This window comes from Ochlerotatus camptorhynchus, unplaced genomic scaffold, assembly GCF_037179485.1.
Source record: "Ochlerotatus camptorhynchus isolate MF236.1 unplaced genomic scaffold, CSIRO-AGI_Acam_v1.1 ptg000130l, whole genome shotgun sequence".
Classification (NCBI taxonomy): domain Eukaryota; kingdom Metazoa; phylum Arthropoda; class Insecta; order Diptera; family Culicidae; genus Ochlerotatus; species Ochlerotatus camptorhynchus.
The window spans coordinates 2368213-2381820 of NW_027040620.1; the positions used below are offsets into that span (position 1 = coordinate 2368213).

Below are 13608 nucleotides of genomic sequence, written 5' to 3' on the forward strand. Positions count from 1 at the left end.
ATCATTTTCGAGGTCCATATTCGGGACTTTACCATTGAAAGCCGCAAACGATTAAAAATGTGTCATCCTGCTACTTGTAAAGGGTATATCCGACTAGGGTAAAAGCTCCTATAGTTCTATAGATGCTTATAAAGACTCCATAAGCAACTATAGGAACCTCACGCTTCTAACGTAGCGCAACTATAGGAGCATTTACCCATCCGATTGAAGCAATTTGGATGGGGAGAGTGGAAATGCCAACTTCCTGTTATTAACATTCCCCCGCTCATTGGGGCATCCTTCTGTTAGATGGCTCGTTTTTTAATCTTATTGTTGGAAGGAAATTATACATCATCCCGTAATTTTACCTATCGATCCACCCAACCCGTTTTTGGCTCTTCATACAGCAATATGTTGAGGACAATCAGAGTTTATTAAGCTTGATCAAGTCAAACACTGAGAAAAGTCCAGACAACCAGAAAGCACGTATATTCAAAGTTGTTGCTGTGATATACAAACATATACACAAACAAACAATTCGTATAGAACGCAAAAATATGGCTTATACGCACAAAAATGGAGGTCATATAGGTGCAAATTTTTATTTCTTTTTAAACGAGTTGATTGACCATCATATACGACTTAATCAGTTATAAAAAAATCAATTTGAAATGTCTTACGATATAATCTGATTTAATTTATGATACAGTACGATGGAAAAATGATCCATTGCATATAAGTTGACAATTTGCATATAATTTCACACTGCCGTACTCTTATAGAACTATCAACTATATACTTACATCTCCTCATCTATCGTATAAAAATTACCACTCTAGTCTGTTATTTAAAATTAGCACCTTAAACTATTCTATTCGATTTAACTTGAATATAATGCGATGTATGCAAAGGGTAGGTCACTCCGCACACCAATCTTAAGTTATCTTTTTTGTCAGTGTGCCGCAAATGTGCCGATTGTGCCGGTATTAGAGCAAGCTGCGATTGTTTGTAAAATACCCATCCCGGCAACCCGGTATTTCTGACAACTTGAATGTTTTGGTTTGTGGCGGGCGTGCGAAATTTTGATGTTTTGTGTTCCATAGGGCAATAGAAGTCCTGTGTTTTAGTGTTTTATAATGCCCTCAAAGGCAGACCAGAAACCTAGCTTTTCGTGATGTGAATAGCATCGGTCTATCAGCGGCCGGAAAAAGTTGGAACCGGTCGGGAGCATTGTTGGAGACCGACTATAGAGGGTGATGAATATACTTCTTTAGTTTGTTTTGTGTGATTTGCAGCATTATTTGAATTAAGGGTACTAATGGGGTCTGATTAACTGCCCATTTCTCTTGAGCTCACTCTAGAACCTATATTTCATATTTAGATCTATAAGGGAACGGCTGGCCTGAGTTTCTCTGGTATATTCAATTAGAGGATGTTCCTGAATATACAGTCCAACAGCACGTAATGTTGTAAACAACTTCAATGACAGTTGTTCAGCAGTGCTCCCATTTTATTTACAACAATCCAATGCCTACTAGATTATGCCGAAGGTATGCTGTAGGTGTGCCAATGTGCTGAATGACTTACCCCTTAGGATGTATGTCATTCTTAAATGCGATGTTGATGACAAATTTAGCAATTTGCGATACTATCTGTACATTTTTATACGATTTCTAGTTGTCTGGGAGCCCGCTGCAGTCGGACTTAGTTTCCGTGCTACAATGGATGGTACACCACTATCATGCATCATGCATAAGCAAAGCCCGCCATTTACCTCTATTTTTTGAGCGGATTTTTGACACAAAATGAAATGTTTTCACTGCAGATGCCTTCTAAATTCGTTTACATTTTCGTACGTACCGTAAGATGTGGTAAAGAGTAATAAATTTTTGAGACATTTTGAAGTAACGCATTGAAACGCAATTGAAAACAATATCGTAACAAACGCATAATTGACTTGCTAACGTCGAAATCATGGATTTATTTGTTGTTTTTTGCTCGATAGGCCCAAAACGGGCAATTAGGCTGAAGTAGTTCTCTGCCCTACAAATATTATGTTGTTGCAAGATTGTGAATATAAATATGAGAATCGAAGTAGGCCGCGCTACTGAGTTGTCCATTTTTGTATTTTGTTGCGTGATTTTCTCGCAATTCAAATTTCAAATAACTAATAATATGTAGTAAATTGTAAACATTGTGAAGTGGAATTGTTAATGGATTGCGTGACGATGGCCAAATGGAGTTCCACTCGTTTCCGTTGCTTTAGCAATTGGTATTGGCAAATAGTGACGTCTCTTTCGGAAGACACCAATTTGTTCCATCCGGCAGCACCAACGCTTTGTTTCTGTAGTTCTTAGGGAAGATCCAGAAATGACGCAGCATTTTAGGATGACTCATGATGTAGAAAAGTAAGCAACAATGGAGAGGGGGTCCAAACTTGGTGCTTCATCAAACGTTAACAAATATTAAACGTTTGCGTACGTTTCATGAAGGACCAAATTTGGTCTACCTCCCCTTTGTAGCGTATTTTTTTATGGATGTTCACCCTAAAATGCTACGTCATTTCTGGATCCACCTTTATACAAAAAATCAATGCAGCTCATTATATACGCGTAATTCAAGTATTGCACTACTGTTGGATTGAAAGTTTCGATACAGTACCAGTGGATTATTAGCATCGATATTGTATTGGGGCGAGGCTTACCGTGTGTGAAGATAGCTTCAGAATGCTTGTGCTCTTAAAATGGCCTATTGGATCTGCGGTAGAGATATCACCTTCTAATTCCCGTATTCATGTTTCTTGAAGTCATCGGACATGATTGCAGGGAGATTTTAACCATAATGTCACTGTCAAACATAAATAGTAAATACATTCAAAAATACATACTCAATTTTGGGTATAAAATATGAACATCGAAACAGTAGATGATAGAGTGCATCAAGATGAACATCTTTGCCAAAGACAGTATGATTAACCCCTTCTTAACCCACACACTACGAAAAAGGCATGTAAATTTCGGTGCCCTGAGACCGACACATGTAAGCGGCCCTTTTGACATAAGAATAAGTTGAAAGAAAGGATAAAATCAATTCAATCAAACGCACTTTTCGTCGAGCTGCGTATGTTTCGGTTTTGGAACGCTTAATTTTACATGACATGTTTGTTTACGTACCATAAATTACGTCAAAGATGGATTACGTGTCGTGTAAAAATAGTTATTTCTAAGTGTGCATCGTAACAGCTTGAATTGAGTTACATATCCTAAGATCTCAAATGCTAGAAGCGCTCCATTCATGCACACGAGTGGAATTTGTCAGGATTGGCAAATATGAAAACCGTACAAATGGGGGTGGTTTAAAAATGTGAATAGACGAAAAAAATGTAAGAAAGTCGCCAAATTATGTTGCAAAAACATTCAGGTTCGTCACTTACACCCGAATTGATGTTTCCTGATAGAAACTTTAAGTACACGCTATTTCAAAACCACCCAACTTTGAGTAGTATCCTCTCATATCGGTCAAATGTGAAGCTGCTCAAAAATTTGTAAAACTTTCATTTGTAAACTTGTCAATCCTACATACTTAGAAAAATTCATGTAAATTTAGGTGCTCTGAGACTGACATATACGAAGGTCAATTTAGACATAACATTGAGTCATAAAAGATGCAAAATTCAGCTAAATCAAACGTACTTTTAGTCGAGTAACGAACTTTGCAGTCTTGGAGCACTTAATTTTACATGACATGTTTGTTACGTCCCATCCTTTATGTCAAATATGGGTACCGTCACGTGTCAAGTTAGGTATTTCTAAGTGTGTAACTTAGTTTACTGATTTTTGAGTAGCTTCACTTTTGACCGATTGGGTAGATCATCCTAAAATTTTGACAGTTTTGAAATAGCGTGTAACGAAACATTCCGAATCACGCATCCTACCATCAAGCTGCGATGGTTGTTAACATTCAATACATACAAACCGTTTACAATAGCATGCAAAAATAACTGAGCAAGCAACTTATTCAAAATCATAAACACAAATCAATGTTCACACAGATTCGCATCGTCTTCCACGAAGTCAGACCAATTTCAATCACATTAACAAAACAGATAAAACTCAAACAATCACTGTAGTAATGGGCATTAAAACCCACCACGAATGCGCTCTCGGGCACGATAATGACTCAATTCGTATGCAACTTGTTGTGGGAAGAAAGAAAAAACCAAAATCTGCAAACCACGAATGGGGCGGCGGATCTTTCTCTTTTTCTGTTTCGACTAAACTCCGATTTACTGCATTATAACATACATATAACGATGTGCTTATACGTTTATGGGCAGCACGCACCAAATCACTTCTCTTTTCAAACCAACAACGAACCAACTTCTACGCATATTTTGCTCGTTTTCAACCGGATGGTAATAACTGAAATATAATTTAAGTGTGTAAAAATCAACTTTCGCCGGAATCGAGTGGCAAGAGCGGCGGCTGATCGGCTAAAGCTAAACAAGACCCGCTCAGCTGCTGCTGCTGTAGAGGAGACGGGGACACATGTATGTAAGCTGGAAGCTGAAACCGTTCGTTGCCGCAGAGATAAGAAAGTTTTAATTACGGAATCGTGAACCGTGCGAACCGCAGTGCAGTGTGCGGTGAGGTGGGTGAATATTTTGAGGTGAAACTTTTTCTTTCACCTTGAACATGATGTTTTATCACTTCCAAATTGCGTCTACATTTTTGGGGTGTTGTTTTGATCGTGATGGTTACGTTTTTTTTTTGGAAGTTGTTGTGCGTAGGGTTCAGAGACCTTCGATCGTCGGTCACCGTCGGTAATTATGGTGCCGAGATGGTGTTGATCTCAGCGAAATGAGAGGTTGTATGTTATCGTTTCCGCAACACCCCGTAAAGGTGGAGTTCAATTTTAATTGGGTAATTAGAGAGAGCCGGGATTGGTTGGTTTTTTATGGCGTTAGGGTGGCTAAAATGAGCAGTATTGGATGACAATTACTGTCCCGGATAAAAGGAAAACCATGAATACCATCATTCCTAAGTTTGATGTTTTGTGTTTGCATTTTGAGTATTCGAGGAGGAGTTATTAATTAAATTGAAGAGTTTTAGCTTGATTGGCAGGTTCAATGTAAATTTTATAAAAAAGCAATCCAGAACTATTTTCGAGTATTATAAATCACAAATTTGTAGACATTATATCATGTAAACTAAAAACTACCAAATCACACAGGTATAATTTTAGGAAGAATATTACATATATTATTATATTAGCTCAAAATGAAGAACTTAAAATTGTAGTGAAACATTATAGTAGCATTCGTGCATTTAGAGCAAATTTTTTAAATTCTGGAGTTTGTGATATATTTCGAAAAAATTCTAATGAGCATTTCCAGGTCAAATAGCAAAACAAATTTGGATTTCAGACTCGACCATCTCCGATTTGCATGAATTTTTGCATATTTGTTTGTTACATTTGAGCTAAAATTCGGCCATTTTGAATCTGGCCAAAAACTTCAAAATGGCGTATTTGATATTTTTGAACAAATCATAACTCGAAAACATCACTTCCAACCAAAAAGACGTGTGAGCTACACACTTAAATTTTTTCGCCGAGATTCCAACGGTTGAGTAGTTCTGCAATTTATTTTGCTGAGATGCAGTAAAACAATTTCCGAGACTCAGCAAAAGTAAATGCCGAGGTAATCGGCTGTTGGAGATTTCACCGAGCTAGATTAAGTGTGTAGAGACGTCTGTAGGATAAAATAATAGATTTTCAGGAAAAAATTTACACGGTTAAAAAATCCAAAAAAGTGTTTAAACTTAAATAACAATGTTTTTTAAATAGATTTCTATAAAATGCTTAAGAAACATCATATATTTTGTGAAAATTTTAAGTAGTAAACAAATTTAACAAAAATCATAGAAGAGCAATTTTCGGACCAAATGTTGTGAAAATTTGAACATAATTCCTAATTTAAATACAGAATTTTGAAATTCTAAAACATGGTTTTCCGCGCCAAATTTCACAACAAATGGTTCTCACAAAAGTTCTAAAATTTTTCCAAAAGTTGTTGTTCAATGATTTTCGTTAACTTTTAAGTGTCGATCATGAAAATTTCTCAGAATATAGGATTTTTCATTAGCTTTTCAATAAAAATATTCCAAAAATGTTGAATACTCGCGCAACAGTGTTGTTTCAGGCGCAAGCTAACATCATCTTCTGCATAACTGTGCTGCGAGCTTAGCGAGAAATTCGTTTATGTTGAAGTGGTAAACCAAAGAGAAAGTTGATTAAGAGAATCGATCAACGAGGATAGGCCATTTTCTAATGTTACACGAGAATAGAGAAATTATTTGTTATTTTAGTTTTAAGCAGTTGTTAAATTCAAAATGGTCAGCCCCGGACAAGTCACAAATGACCCAAGAGTGTTAAAGTGCCTATAAAAAAAGGTCAGCCTTGTCATGGTGATTACTCATGGTTACTCCATAAGTAACCAGCTCTCAAAACTGTTTGATTTTTTTTATGGTGAAAGGGGATATTTATGATTAATTTTTGGAGAATCAAAACCGAAAAATTTCAAAACCAAAATTTCGTTCATGAAAATGTGTTCATTGCATTCTTTGTGCCTACCGGAACTGGGCGTCCCAATATCAGCTTCAATCGACAAAAGCGATGCAATGAAGAGACTGCTAGCTTTCATTTTTCTGTTGAAATCAAACAGCTTTGCAACATTCTAGAACCTCAGTCGGCGTTTATAAACAAATGTTCAATCGCTTGTCTCTCTTTCTCCCGTCGCTTCATTGGTCTTTCGTTCAAGCTTCGGTGAAACGGACAAGTGAAAAAGCGCTCGACTTTGATAGTATCGTCTTTCATGAAACACAGCAACCCAGGTTCCATGACGTATATAACGGAAAATGATAATATATGTTTAAAGCATTGCTCACGTGAAGACACTTGAATATTACATAATATTATGTTTGATTTATCTTCCATCCACATATTTACCTTAAAAAAAGTAACGAAAACGGGACAAAACGCATATTAAACAAATTGAAAGAGCGTTACTAGAGTGTTAGTGAAAGGGATTGAAAGCCAAATAAACGTCACTTTCATTGAAAGCGATGAGCAAAGCAACGACGAGAAAATCCACAGCCAGCCTTTCGTTCTAAGCATTCTTCTTTATCATTTTCGTTTCGTGCTGATATTCTAGCTAGGCGTTATAGAAATGATGAGTTGAACACGTTGTATAAAAGAAACAAAACTCGAGCTCATTTGAGAGCTTTGAAAATGTAGAGCCCTGAACGGAACACAGTGAACACACTTTCATTGACAAAATTTCGGTTTTAAACGAAAAAATTGATTTTGAATTTTTTTTTAAATTAATGACGTCTCCTTTCACCTTAGTCAAAACTAACTGGGTGCAGACATATTGATTTACAAGTGCGCATCCATTTCTTTTCACAAGACGCTCTCGTGGTGAAATATTGCTGCACCTCTAGGAATAAAAACAAATATGTGTCTATTGCAAATTACATAAGAAAACTTAATCCAAACATTCACATATATTTTAAAAACATAAGTGCGTGAAATTGGTACTTCCATTAATTTCAGGAAAGTTACGGGAACTAGTTAGTTAGTTTGGCTTCATTATAGAGACTTTCGGAGAAGTAACGTGAACTTTTTTAGAAGTTCTGAGAAGATCAGGGAACTCCAGAAAAAACTGGAAAGTTCAGAGCTCTTTAGATCAATTTTGAAAACTTCTATGGTGTTCCAAGAACTTCAGGAAAATCCGAAACATCCATAAATCTTTTAAAAACGTGAGCAAAGTTCCTAGGTTTATAGATAACATTCTGAGAACATCAATGCAGATCCATAAATTTCAAGAAAATTTCGTGAACTTAGAGAAAAAGATCAGAGAACTTCACGACAGTTCCTTTAACAGCAAGAAAAGCTTGACAAGAACTTCAATAAAGTTCAGAATACTTCAGGTAAGTTCAAGGAACTTCAAGGAAAGTTCTAAAAACTTCAGGGCAGTTCCATGAATGTCCGAATAATTGTGGAAACATGCGAAAATTCAGAAAATTTCAGGAAGTTTTGAGAACTTTAGGTCCATTCGATTAATTTCAGAAAAATTGTAGGATCTTTACAGTGCTCTAAGAACACACTCCAGAAAACAAAACAGAGTTACGAGTTTCACGAGCTATAAAAAATATTGAAAACTTTCTCGGTCCATTAGCATCTGAAAAAATGCAGGAAATTTCAAGAATTTCCGAGATTTTCATGGAAATCCATACATCTTTTAAAAACTTCAGGGTAGTTCCGAGACCTTCAAGAACGTCCAGAATAGTTTAAAGATCTGTTTTGGTAAGTTCCGATAGCTTTCAATAGATTTCAGGAAAACTTCGAGACCTTCAGTGAAGATCAATGCTTTTCAGGGCAGTTTCATTAACATCAAGAAAATTTCAGGATCCTTACTGAAGGTGCCAAAACTTCAGTTAAGTTTAAAGATATTAAGGAATGTTACGTAATTTCGGGTAGTTATGAGAACTCAGTGCCCGCCCATGATTGGGAAAATTGCGGGAACTTATGGGAAGTTCCCAGTACCTCAGGGCAGATTTTATTAAATTCAGAAAAATAGCGTGATTCTTCGAGATTCGAGATTCTTTCCCGGTTCTCGGAATCGGAAAATTTCTCGACTTCCCTGGGCATATACTATGATTGTACTTGCCACACAATTTTACTAATGCAAAAATGGTACAGGCATCGAAAGCTCTCAACTAATAGCTGTGGCAGTGCACCTAGAACACTAAGTTGAGAGCACGCAATAAGAAACTACAGAAAATGTGGGGAAGTTTAGAGACCTTACAGAATGTGTTATTTATTTCAGGGCAACTGTTTTAGGAAAGTCAACAAAACTTTAGAGAAGTCCAGAGAACATCAGGAAAATGGTCAAATCTTTAATCTCTTTATCTTCTTTAAGAAGTTCCTTGAATTTCAGGGAAGGCCTGAAATCTACCGAATTGTTTTTGAAAACTGTTTTCATAGTTTTGGAAACTTTACAGATGTCCTGATTTTAAGGAATGTTCCAAAAATTTCTGGAAATTTGCAAGCTTTTCATAGATGCTCCATGAAAATCAGGATTTTTTTTGGAACGTTAAATAAGTTCCAATACTTCTTGAAAATTTATGGAACTTCTGGTAAGTTTAGAGATTTCAAAGAAAGTTCTATGAGCTTTACAAAAGTATCTTAACACAAGTAACTTCAGCAAAGATGCGAGAACTCCTGAGATTTTGAGCTCTTTAGGGCAGTTTCAATTACTTCCAGTAAGCAACAAAAACTTCAGTAAAGCGTAAATTTGCGGGGATGTTTAAAGATCTTGAATACATAGTCATTTTGTTTCGGCTTCTAAGTCTTGTAGATTACAGGTTTATCATCGTCCCCTTTTCGATCCAGGGGTTCGAATCTTCATCAGGACTAGTTTTAGTATAAGATTGTAAAGATTTTTGCACTGTAAGATAGACGGGACAACTTCATATCCCCTAAAGATAGCCTCCAAAGACCGAAACGTCGGACATAAAACATTGTTGATTCATCTTCTAAAATCTAGTATGTTTAACTTTCATGGAGAGCTGATAGCAAACAAGCTTCCCTGCACTAGACTGATGCAAAATTTGAAATTTCCGCTCCACAGTGCTCAAACGGTTCCAAATAGGGTCCTGATTACCCTCCCAAAATTTTTACTCATTAAGTAAGAACCTGACTTGGCACAAACCATTTGAAGTTTATATGGAAATTACTATGGGAAAATCATTATTTCGGTCATATCTATATCAAAATTCACCAGTTCACTCTACTTTAGAAAATGATAACTGCGCTTGTTGAAAATTTTCTCAGCTACAAGTTTGCTCAAGACCACTTTTCGATCAAATGTAAGGAACAAAAATTATCAATGATTCAAGATACTGATGTCTTATGATCATGCGCAATCAACTGTTCAGCAGGCAACATTGGTGTTTATGGCGCGTAGAATAGAGGACAAAAATCATGGCTACTATGTCACACTGCAGAATACAGTGTTGCCCACAATACAGTTGCTTAAACTTGCCATAAGATTATCAATCTCTTAAACAATTAATAACTACTTTGACTATATGTTTTTAGTATTACTTCCCCAGTGGTGGCGGGGGGGGGGGGAACACCCCTCACCATCCCTCTCCAAAGGGGGAGTTTGGTAAAGAGAGATGAAAAAACCGATTTGTACCTTCCTTAAAAGTTGTCCTAGTTCGCTATTCTAATATCTATATACAATCTTCACACTGCCGTACTCTAACGGAACTATCAACTCTATGCTTTCATCTACTCCATCTATCGTTTAAAAATTACCACTACAGTCTGTTATTTGAAATTAGCAAATTAATAACTATTTAATTTGACATTTGGCTGAAAAACGATTTTCTGCAAAGTTGTAGCTGATAAAAATTCCCATTAGAATAGCAATAGAACTTGTTAACAGTACAATATGGAAAAAAGGCTAGAAGACAATGAACAAAAAGTCTGGTTTTCCCATAGTAATTTCCATATAAACTTCAAATGGTTTGTGCCAAGTCAGTTTCTTATCAAATGAGTTTAAACTTTCGGAGGCTAATCAGAACCCGATTTTAAACGGTTTGAACACTGTGGAGCAAAAATTTCAAATTTTGCATCAGTCCATCCCGCACCCTACTTTTAATTAAGGGAACCACGATAGCACTGAATATGACCGTTCATGATCTTTAATTATCAAATGACACATCGTGTCAAAAATAGTCCGGATGTAATTAAAGTGGTTCTGGATACTTTATGTGACTACCATTGAGCTTCTTTTTGAATTCTCATGGGGTTTGAAATTTTTTGTCAAAATTACAAATTATTCGCTTCCCCGAGGGCACTCAGAACATGTCCGGATGTGACCAAAGCGGTCGTGAGCACTTGATATGACTATTATTGAATTAGTTTTCGCATTATCATGTGATTTGATGTGTTTTGGCCAATGTCAGGAACTGGTCCCTTCCTTATTACCAACTTCCTGTTGTTAACATTTCGTGAATTGAAGGTAGGCTCTTCTCCCCACTCATTGGAACATCCGCTCGTAAGGCTGGTTCTTTATCGGGTTGGAACATTTTTATCATTTGAAGGAGATTCTTCTTGCTCCCGTGGATCACGCGTAAGTGTCTTTGCTTATGGGTCCGCCCTCCGTAAATGGTAAATTGAATACAACCAGGTATCGTACTTGATCAAGTCATACGTGGTGGACAGTCCACTGTCTAATGGTTGTGCCCTGCAACAATGAGTGGTATCATTTATATACATATTTAACATATATACATGTAACCCTCGGGGGCAACCGGAATATATCCAGGTGTGGTAAATGTGGTCCTGGGTACTCAGTTTGACCACCATTGACCTTGTGTTTGGCAAGTTTCAGGTCGTTTTACAAGTTTTAAAGTTACAAGACACTTACTCATTGGAACATACTCCGGCCATATCTACTGAGTCAGTCAACCGATCCCACAAATATTCATTAGCTATTTGCTGCACTGGTTGATGAGAAATACCCTTTCCAAATAAATGTTAACCAATCTCGTCTAACTGAGTCGATTGGTATATGTCACTCAGCTCTCCTGGTTTCGGAACAAAAGTTTTCCAAATGGAATTTTAGGAAAGAGCAAAAATGCCATATCTATGAAAATTTCAGGGCGTTTTTAAAAGAATATAAAATTAATAATTCAATTGGCTTCCAGAAACAAATCTAGGCAAATTTCTGTAGGTATCATGAGGGAAGTCAATAAGGAAGTCTAGGGAGTTTTCTGGAGAAATGGATCTTAATACATACTTTGATTTTTTGTATGTTAAAAAAGTTTTCTTGCATTTGCACAGTTTAAGAGGGAGTTGAAGATTTTGATTCATAAACTACGGAAATAACCGAAAAATATAATCATAATCATTTCAGGAGTATTTTAAAAGGAATACCAGAAGTCAATCTGGGGATATCTAAGGAGGGATATGAAAGGGAATTAAATGACCCTTAAATGGCTTTTAAAACTGTCAAATCAGGTTCAAAACTTCAAACCCCCTTAATACCTCCAAAATAACCCTACAAACAGAGAGTAGCAATTTCAAATGTGTATGTTTTGTGGAAGTTGACATTTGTGCATTTGAAGTTTCACGCTAAGGCTTCCTTAGAGTATCACCTTAAACGGAGAAATTGCCAACATAGATTAGGAAATGCATCAAAAGAAGGCTTCGAACAACCAAAATTCCCTAAAACCATCAATATAGGTTTTAAATCGCCTTAAGCTGCCTAAAAACTCTCCAAATATCTGTGTTGTTGTTTCTTTCAATTGAGGTTCACTTCAGTCAAAGCTTGAGATACTTTTTTTCTTTTAAATAATCTTAGTAATATCAAAACAATTTCATTTAGTAGAAAATTCCAATCAAAATAGGGTTAAAGTTGAAGAAATTCTATTATTAGGTCACATTGTCACGTCACGCAGTGTTTTACATCTAGTAGCATTTATTAGTGACTACAGTTCTGACTATTGTTTAGAAACAAGGTAAAGTGATCACGGTCCGAAAATCTGCGTGTCGCGTCACCTGGAATGGGCATTTTTACCACAAAGTATTGAAAACACCAATATGTCATTTAACAGGACAAAATTGCTTTTTTAAACGCAAATGGCAAAAATGGCCTAAGCGCATGTAGAATAAATATACTTGAACTTATAGCCGACCTAATGGCATTTAAACGCCACAATTGCTTTGAAATACCAAAACAATATGATGACGCCTAGTATGGCCCTCAAAGAGAGAATTACTTGTAACGTCCTTAACCGCATTTGAAATGTCAAAATATCCCAATATTCGTAAAAATGCCACTGTAATTTCTTATTGGATTTGAAACGTCAACATTTAAAGGACATTAAATGAAATTTTTCATCCCATATGATACAAACTAGTCCACAGCTTAAAGTGCAATATAACCTAATCATTCCGCTCCAAAAGCTTATCATGAAGAATTCCATTGGATTGATTGATTGAGGTTTTAATTTTTTTAAGTTTGAAGATTGTAATATTTATATCATTTTGGTTTATAAAGTTTTATAAAAAATATATTTTTAGGAGCTTTCAGTTCCTATCGAGCTGTGATGAACTAGCCAACGGCAATAAATCATATTAATAAAGAATCAAAAAAATTATTATTGATCACCCTATGAGTTAATTTTTAACTCTAAATGCCACAAATCAATCGAACTTGGGTTTTGGAAATTTCACCAATTTAAAAATTATCAGTTAAAGCTACTTAATAAGAAAAGAAAAACATTAAACAAGCGATTCATTACCAACTTCTCTTCTACCCATAAGAATTCATGTCCACTTAAAAAAAAAAACTTCCTACATGAGTTCGGGCTATTCCATTCATCGGCCAATGGTCTAATTTTTTTTCCAATTATGTTCAAATAAGATCATCAAAGAATTTCATTCAGCACATCTATGCCAAAGCCGTCCATTATGTGCTACACGCGTGCCGGATCAAAGCGTGTCTGGCATCGATTGATGATCCGGTATTGTCCGACTTTCCGGAGGCCA

The 13608-nt window shown here is 36.2% G+C and overlaps 1 protein-coding gene across 1 annotated transcript in view; it reads right to left on the reverse strand.

Moving 5' to 3' along the window:
• Positions 1-13608, reverse strand: part of dyl (dusky-like) — a 110722-nt gene that overhangs the window by 81079 nt on the left and 16035 nt on the right. The window lies entirely within an intron of this gene.